This window comes from Salvelinus alpinus, chromosome 17 (genome assembly GCF_045679555.1).
Source record: "Salvelinus alpinus chromosome 17, SLU_Salpinus.1, whole genome shotgun sequence".
NCBI lineage: Eukaryota > Metazoa > Chordata > Actinopteri > Salmoniformes > Salmonidae > Salvelinus > Salvelinus alpinus.
In genome coordinates, this window is record NC_092102.1 from 24,073,681 (window position 1) to 24,082,864 (window position 9,184).

The 9,184-nt window shown below is 42.1% G+C and overlaps 1 protein-coding gene across 1 annotated transcript in view; it reads right to left on the minus strand.

Annotated features, from left to right (window-relative positions):
* The window catches only part of LOC139542563 (disks large-associated protein 4-like), a 171,239-nt gene extending 162,391 nt beyond the window's left edge, over positions 1-8,848 (minus strand). Inside the window, exon 1 of the mRNA XM_071348147.1 lies at positions 8,546-8,848. The gene's annotated coding sequence lies outside the window, so the exon portion shown is untranslated. The remainder of the gene's footprint in view (positions 1-8,545) is intronic.
* Between the last annotated feature and the right edge of the window lie 336 nt (positions 8,849-9,184).

Consider the following 9,184-nt stretch of genomic DNA (forward strand, 5'->3'; position numbering starts at 1 on the left):
TGTGCCCCCATTATATATCAGATAGACATGTTCAGGAAAAGCAGGGATAGAGCAAGCTAGTAGAAGTAACATTATTTGAAACCACCACATGCACATTATCTGTATCTGTATTATATTCCATATTATGTTTTAATCTATTTGTACTGTATTTGTGTCTGTCTCATGTTGTACAGATCATCAGCATGAATATTGAATTCTCTTAGCACTTTGTGACATCGGCTGATGTAAAAAGGGCTTTATAAATACATTTGATTGAAATTTGATTGATCTTGAATTGTCAAGTGGACTAAACTCTCATTAAAATAACATTGTGCCTCTCTTTCAGATCTGCCAAGCACTGCTTCTGACAACTTCTCCCTGTGCTGACCACGATGGACAGTGCCCATGAGAGCTGCTATTGATGGGCTTCTGGCCAAACACCACAGAGAGAAAGACATCCTGAAGCAGGTGGATGGGACATACAGCTCTGCCATCAACTCTACCACCAGTACAATGGCGATCGGTGGCGTTTAAAATTAGGGAGTTCGCTTTTTTGGGGTGGGGGGCATGGCCTTATTTCTATTACAGCATAGACAGTGACACATTCAATACCACCTTGCACACACTTGCCTGCATATAACTGATCTAGGGTGAAATCATTAGTCTAAACAGTTACCAATTCAGTTGTTTATTTCCGTTTCATTCTGCTTAAGAAACATTTTTCAACAGAATTGGCAGAATGTATACACCCCTGATCACCCGCACACACAGTTCACTTTAATAGCACCCACATACAAACAGCATGATCACTTTGCCCGTGGTATAATTCCTTCTCGCATGTACATCTCTCCACCTCTGACCTTTTCCCTTCGCTTATGGACTTTTCCAAGCCAAACCTACCATAATCGCTAACCGTTACACACAGCCTACATTATTGTCACCATATTAGCTAACGTCATAGTCAACCTAGCTACTTGAACTAACGTGTTAGTAAACCCGCTACAATCATGCAGTAGAGTGTACAGTAGGGATGACCCCATTTAGTCAACTGGTCGATAGTTAGGTTGATAGGCTGTTGGTCGACTGAGATTTCTTTAGTCGAACAGTAGCAAAATATATATATATATCATGATGTACCCAATACCCAGTCGGATTCACGCTGATTGGACTGATCCATTGTAGAGGCAGTAGGGATGTCACAGTCTATAAGTCTAAGACATGTGCTACTGAAAGTGTATATGGTTTTATTACATAAGAACAATGGTGCAACACTAATAAACAATTTATTATTTTATAACAAATGCGCTTTCTCCCTCGTCGGATAGCTTTCGCTGTCCACGGTTCTGAAATACATCAGTGCGCTGTTGAATTGGCGCCTTTTCCTAGACCATGTTGCTATGTGCATAATAGCAAAGTTAACCAGGATATTGGTGTTGAGAACAATGCCACGGAGGCAGCTTCAGAATGAGGAGATGAGAAAACAGCCCTTGCCTTATTGTCTAGGAAAAGGAGGACAGAGGAAACCCAAACTTAATTAGGTCTATAATCAATAGCCTAACTCTTAAATGTGCCTGGCTTTATAAATCATCAATATATCTACAGAAATAAGACAGATCCTGCTTCTGTTGCCTGTTGGAGTGGTTGTTTAATAGCCTACTGATTCCGTTAGCAACAAGTAAACAATTTCACAATTTCATCTGTTTTTAATCTTTGCTTTGCTGTAATAATAATAATAATAAAGACTTTACACTTTTTTTCGTTATAACAGCCTCTCTGGTATAATTTATTTAGTGTTTACACTGTTTCAAATTGTGGAAAAAATTATATTTATAATAATAACGCTCCTTTTGCTTGATCTCCTTCTTATTGTTATTATTACTATTATTATTATGATCATAAGTAATGGCATTATCATTTGTAGGCTTAGTATAGCAGCCTTGTATAACCACCATCGAGCTGTAGGCCTAAGAGCACATCCTGTCTAGTCTTAATACCGTAACTTAGCCTATATTCAATACTTCTATAGGCTACTGTATCAATCACTCATTCGTTCATGTAATCACACAACATACAAGTCATTCATGATTAGTTTGAGTCTAGACTATGATCTGTAAATGTCTAATACCCTTTTTAAAAATTTGTTGAGTGAAATTAGCACTATTCAATTGGAAGTTAGAGTCTTGTCCCATCGCTGCAACTCCAGTACGGACTCGGGAGAGGTGAAGAGCCATGTGTCCTCCGAAACACAACCCTGCCAAGCCACACTGCTTCTTGACACACCGCTCGTTTAACCAGGAAGCCAGCTGCACCAATGTGTCGGAGGAAATGCTGTACAACTTGCGACCGAAGTCAGCATGCATGTGCCCGGCCCGCCACAAGGAGTCGCTAGAGCACGATGGGACAAGGACATGCCGTCCAAAAACCTCCCCTAACCCGGACGGCGTTGGGCCAATTGTGCGCCACCTCATGGGTCACCCGGTCGGGCCGGCTGCGGCACAGCCCTGGATGGAACCCGGGATTGTGGTGACGCCTCGAGCACTGTGAGGCAGTGCCTTAGATCACTGCCCACTCGGGAGGCCCGAAATTAGCACTGTTTCTATTCGTTTTTTGCTACTGTCTGGTGAGGAAGTAGGCAATATGGAATACATTGGATGAAGGGAGAATTAATGAGTAATCTGTTAATGGATGTACAAACGGAGGGCATCTTCAAAAGACATGGACAACATCAGGGAATAAGCAGGTAAATGTAGAGCCTATCAATTACAAAAGTGGTGCAGAGAAATAACAATTATTTGGATAACATTAGATAGTAGATACATATGTTATGTACTGGACAGGGCTAGCAAGCTGTTTTGAAAACATTGGATCAACTTGAGCAATGAGATCTCAGCTTGCTAGATAGCAAAGCCAACCAAATATACACCTTAGCAAACATTACTTTTGTAAACTAATGTTAGCTTCAACTAATATGGCAAGTACACAGACCTATTTCTCTGTAAATACAATGTTAGATCGAGTCTATGATATTAGCCAGAAGGCTCTGATGCTAGCTAGATAACCAGTCTAGTCTATGGAAGAGACTAGCTAGCTACAGTAGCATCATCTTTGTAGTGGTTCTACTATGTTGAAACAATAATTGTCAAATGTTCATAAATTTGGCTAACAAGCGCATTGCTGTAGCTTTTAGTTTCTGTGAATTTAATTTAGTAATTTTAAACAATTTAATCCACATTTAACAAGATCTCCTCCCTGTTGCCAATGCCTGACAACGCATTGGAAACGGCTCCCACGATACGAAGAGGACTTGGATATGAAGAGGACTTGAAACGTTCGAGTTTGGAATGTGCATAGTCCGCATTAGGTTGCCCAGCAGCTTAGCAGTAACAGTCACTGATTATGTCACAGAGAGAGATGACAATAACATTTGTAAATTCGCTCTGGCTATCTACTCTGATTTCAGAGCACTCTCATCTGAGAAAAAAAAGCATCATTAAACTGTTGCCAGCAGCACAGTTACAGTCACCAACGCTCTGGATAACACGAAAAAAGCCTAACTAGCTCTGCTAGGGTGAGAAAAATGGTTACCATGGAGATTACCCGATTCACTGACTGAACTTCTAGTCAAAGAGATTGCATTTATTTTGGGAGATCGCAAAATAGAACTTCTACATTCAAGACAGGAGAAACAAAATGATTCAGAAAATAATAAAACAAATAAAAGTAAATTTCTTCTCAATTTGTTTCTATTCCTACTTTCTGCAACTCCCCAACGGGCTCGGGAAAGGGGAAGGTCGAGTCATGCGTCCTCCGAAACATGACCCACCAGTCCGCGCTCCTTAACACCCGCCCGCTTAACCCAGAAGCCAGCTGCACCAATGTGTCGGAGGAAACACCGTTCAACTTACGACCAAAGTCAGCCTGCAGGCGACCGGTTCGTCACAAAGGAGTCGCTAGAGCGTGATGAGCAAAGTTTAAAAAAAACGGCCTAACACGGACGACGCGGGGCCAATTGTGCACTGCCCTATGGGACTCCCGGTCACAGCCAGTTGTGACACAGCCTGGGATCGAACCGAGGTCTGTAGTGACGCCTCAAGCGCTGTGCCACTTGGGAGGCAAAATTAAGGAAGCTTTAAGGGAAAAGATGAGGGGTAAATTAACTTAAGATGTTTTATGCAACTGGGACTTAGTCTTTGCATTGGTGAGACTGAGATTGGTGAATGTCAATTATTCATATTCTGTTTTCCTCCTCCTCCTATGAGCAGCACAGTGGAACATAAATCAGCCAAGCCATCTTTTCATGCATAATTTGCTTGCACAAGTGTTTTTCACCTTACCATTGACTGACTTTACTTGGCTGTTCATCTTGGAAAATTGATAGCGATAGCCCATCGCAGCAATGTTTTTTTCTCTTCTCTTCGAATTTGACGATATCCTGGTACATCAACCAGTTGCCATGGCGCCCTGGTAGTAGCCTAAGCACAGAGCTCCTGTAAATTTCTACATATTTAGTTATTTTTAGGTGTTTTCAATTGTTTTTTAATCAGCTCTTTTGTTTTTGATAACATCTGGTTTTTATTGCATATATCTGCTGTTTTTGAGCCACGAACTTGCAGACTGACTGACAGGTTAACACTTTGTGGCTTGGCTAGCTAGTTTTAAAAAATGCATCTGGACACAGTACCATCTATTTTGTTTCATCTGCCAATTCCAGATCTTTTGAGAACATCATTTGAGGAGTCGCCTGAAGCGTGAGAGGAATGGGATATAGAGGAATACAGCAATGCCGAGGGCAGAGGGCTCGTAATGAGGACGACTGGCTACTATGGTGAACTTTGTGTGGTGTGCTTTCTGGTGCTGCTGAGGAATCACCCAAGTGGCTGCTACACAGAGTGGAAGAGGAGAAGCCCAGTGGCTATAAGACTACAAGATCATCAGCAGACTCCATCAATATCATCTACCATTCTCTGTCCAGCTCCCTTCACTCAAGCCATGAACTGACCCTCTCTATCTTCAGAGGATGCAGCTTCCAAAGACTAAGCCTCTATTGGTTGACCTGTCATGATATAGGCCTATTGCTTTAGTTGTTTTGCTCATGAAGTGCTTTGAGATTCTATGAAAAGAACTATAGAAATGTCATCAATTATTATTCATTATTGTATAGTGTCCTTGCTGAGATGTCTTGCCATTTCTACATAATGGCCAGTCAGAGGTTACACGCCATTGAGGCTCATGAAACCTGATTAAATGCATTTTACAATGAACACTCTATAACCATGGAAAGGGAGAGAGTCAAACCAAAGCCCATGAATCTCATATCGCAGAAGAAAATATTGTCACTTCGAGCAATTACTAATAAAACGTTGGTCCCTAAAGTCATGATATGGAATGACTGTGTTTCGCTGTACTCATCTTGACTAAGACAACTGCTTGCAAAACAACCGCCATTCTGGATTTAAGCTAGCTCCTGTTTCCTTAGTTAAAGCTCACTAGCAGTAGCATCATTGCTGTTGATGCCCTGCTGTCAGCAGATACTGTAGAACATTGGCAACCCAGTGACTAAGCAGAGAGAGAACCTTCAGCAGAGAGGGGTGTTTTATTAGTCACTTCAGCCTGATGGAGTAGAAGCCTTCAAACCTCCAGAGTGGCTCCTCAATGTACAGTATTGTACTGTATGTGCATGGTGGGGGTAGCTTGTATGTTACATTCGCCTGAACCTGCAGGTATAACATTTGAATGGAAATGCTCAGCACAGTAATTTAGATAGAATTTTTACAGAAAAAGGTCTAACATACAGACAGACATGCTATGACCTATTCACAGCAAATTCAACACAACAATTTATTCAAAATCTGCGAGGATGACAGCAATATTTCACAGGGTTAAAACATGCATAAGCAGCGATTCCTCCTGAAATGTCATAGAGTGGGCATCCGCTTAGCAGTCGCAGGGCTATCACAGTTCACAACTGCAGAGGTGACGCCACGGCAGGGCCTTGCCAGATTGAACACTGGCCCACGCAATCAGGCTGGCTTAAAATATGTAACAAAATATAAAAAATGAAATATTTTGGGCCTCCCCAGTGGCGCAGTGGTCTAAGGCACTGCATTGCAGTGCTAGCGGCGTCACTATAGAACCGGGTTCAATCCCAGGCTGTATCACAACCGGCCTTGATCGGGAGTCCCATAGGGCCGCGCACAATTGGCCCAGTGTTGTTCTGGGTTAGGGGAGGGTTTGGCCGGGGGGAATTTACTTGGCTCATCGCGCTCTAGCGACTCCTTGTGGTGGGCTAGATGCCTGCAGGCTGACCTTGGTCATCAGTTGAACAGTGTTTCCTCCGACACATTACGAAGCGTGGTTGGGCGGGTCAGGTTTTGGAGGATGCATGACCTGACCTTTGCCTCCCGAGCCCGTTGAGGAGTTGCAGCGATGAGACAAGTTTGAAATTGGGGAGAAAAATACTAAAATAATAATATTGTAAAATATTTATTTCCCCTTTTCGTAGGCCTAGATTGCATGGTTGCATTCAAGACAAGGTCGTTTTTATTGATCTCAGGTTGTCAGTGTCGGCAGAATAGTCCTACAGTTTCATTTTTGTAGTATGCATATAGCCTATTATTAAAGATTCTGATAATATCTACAGAAATGTAAAGTGTTGTAGAATTACATAAAATGTGTTTATAAAAGGCACATTTTTCCCCGGATCCTCCTAAACAATGTTCCTCTAGCTGAGGCTGAGCTGCTTCCCCGCCTATGATGTATATTTCATTATGTTTGTTTACAGTCTTCCTGTTTTGTCAGCAGTGTTGTTGTAAGCGGTTGTAACTTGTGTAGTTGCTACTTGACAACCGGCCTAGTAATGGCTTGTTTGCCAAGGAAAAATGGTGGTGTTTCTTAGTCACAGTTATCTTGTATTATGTGTTAAATGATGCAATGTGATTGCACACATTTTCACTTTAATATGTCTAGGTATGTTTGCTGTATTTTTGCTGGAAATGGTTGGCCCAGTAACTTTTACTCATGCCCAGCCACAAAGGAATTTCTGCCTACACCTCTGCACAGCAGCCCAGAGCTCACTGAAGGCCTGCCTGCAGCAGCAGCTGTGGTGGGCATCAGAGTAGAGCACCACCAAGCTGCCACACTATGACATCCCTCAATATGCTCTGTGAGGATTTGTTGCCGACTCGATCTGCGGATGACTTATTATTCACTCCTCCAATGACAAAATGGGCTTTTAATTGCGGGAAGTCCTGTCGGGCAACAACAGCGGCTCAGGCCTCGACCAACGCAAACTCATCCCATCGATCTACCCTGACTTCCCCTGGCCTCCTCTGACTGAGGTGAGTGAGCCAAATTACATTAAGACATCTACCAAGGGGAAGGCTGTCCTGCAGTCCTTCTATACTGTCTCAATAGGTCTGTGTGTTGCCGTGTTAGATCTCATACAGTATGTTTCTCGAATGTTATGGTATGCTTCACCCACAATTGGGATTTGCCCTAAAGCTTTTGTGTTATTACATTTGCAAAATGTCAATAACAGTAAACCTCAGATAATTGAGCTGGAGTGCAAGGATTAGTCTCTTATAAAAACAGAACCACTTTTTCAACTACTCGATCAATTGGAGTAGAGATGGGACAGTATAGAGAGGGGGTAATAAAAAGAGAGAGCTATTGTGCACTACTGAACCTATTTACATTGCTTTTGAGGATTTGGATTACCTGACAGTAATTAGGGGAAATTATAGCATATTGAACAGGCTATAGGCTTAGAGACAAACTGACATCAGGGAAAACTTCTGGGTACATAAGGATACATTCCCTATATCCACACAAATTTGGACATTCTATTGATTTCCCTGAGTAAATTATGCTCTTGAGTTTGACAAGATGGTGTGGTATATACACTATACAGTACAAGCTCCATACATTGAAATCAAAGGTGAATACCATCACCATCCAAGTCTCAATCACCTCTATTAATGCGCATTATAAAACGGGTGGTTCGAGCCCTGAATGCCGATTGGCTCAAAGCCGTATACCAGGGGTATGACTAAACAATACTTTTTACTGTTCTAATTATGTTAGTAACCAGTTTATAATAGCAGTAAAGCACCTCGGGGGTTGTGGTATATGGCCAATATACCACGGCTAAGCGCTGTATCCAGGCATTCTGCGTTGTGTTGTGCATAAGAACAGCCCTTATCTGTGATTTATTGGCGTATACCACAACCCCTCGGGCCTTATTGCTTAATTATACTTTGTCCAATATCAATAATCAAAACGTCACTGTTAAATTGGATGGTATTAGCTACAATACTAATTAACTGCACATAGGCACATAGTCTAGAGACGTGCAAATATCCATAGGCTACTTATTGTTCATACATTATTGTTACATACATTATTCGATCACCGAACGTAAAGTTATGTGAAATGTAGCCAACTTAATTTAACATGAGATCACCCGCAGTCTGTCAGCCTATCCATGTATCTCTACTGCAAAATTGTAACACAATTCGGATATCTCACAACATTCCTCACAGAGTCGGCCAAACATTCAATAGCCTACCTTATTTCATCGTTGACTGTTCGATGTTAGATGGGTGTCGGTCGCACAATATTTGATATTCTGTAATTCCGTTTTATCTGCAATATGAGTGATGAGAAGGAAAACGGTACTGGTCTAAAAGATCACGCAGGTTAGATTGGCGGTCCTTCTCATTCGAATCGAATCAACAATGTCTTCTGGTGCCCGCCGTATTGCCCCACTGCGTGTCGAAGGATAAACGACGCTAAATTGGAGCTCGCCGGCTCACGGTGGTAAATGAAGCACAGAGGCTCATTCACGTTTGCATTGGAGATGCAGTTCTGTGGCAGTTGGTGATGCTGCTGCTGCGCTGGTCGTTTGGTCCGTGCAGACATGGGATTAGAGGTGGGGGTGGGGGCAGTGGGCAACACAGGGCCCTGAAACAGAGCATTTCAAGAATCACTATCAGCTCAATTAATAGCAAGCTGTCCTTTACAACAAGAATCTGCATTTTGACACGACAGTCATGGCAATCAATGTTGAAACAAAATACTCCCTATATGTTTACTTAGCATGTACAACAACATAAAATATAGTGAGGTGGATGTCATTTTATAGCATGACCCTTAGATTAAAATAATCTGCATTGTTAGGGTTTATTTTAGCAAAAGCACACTTTGA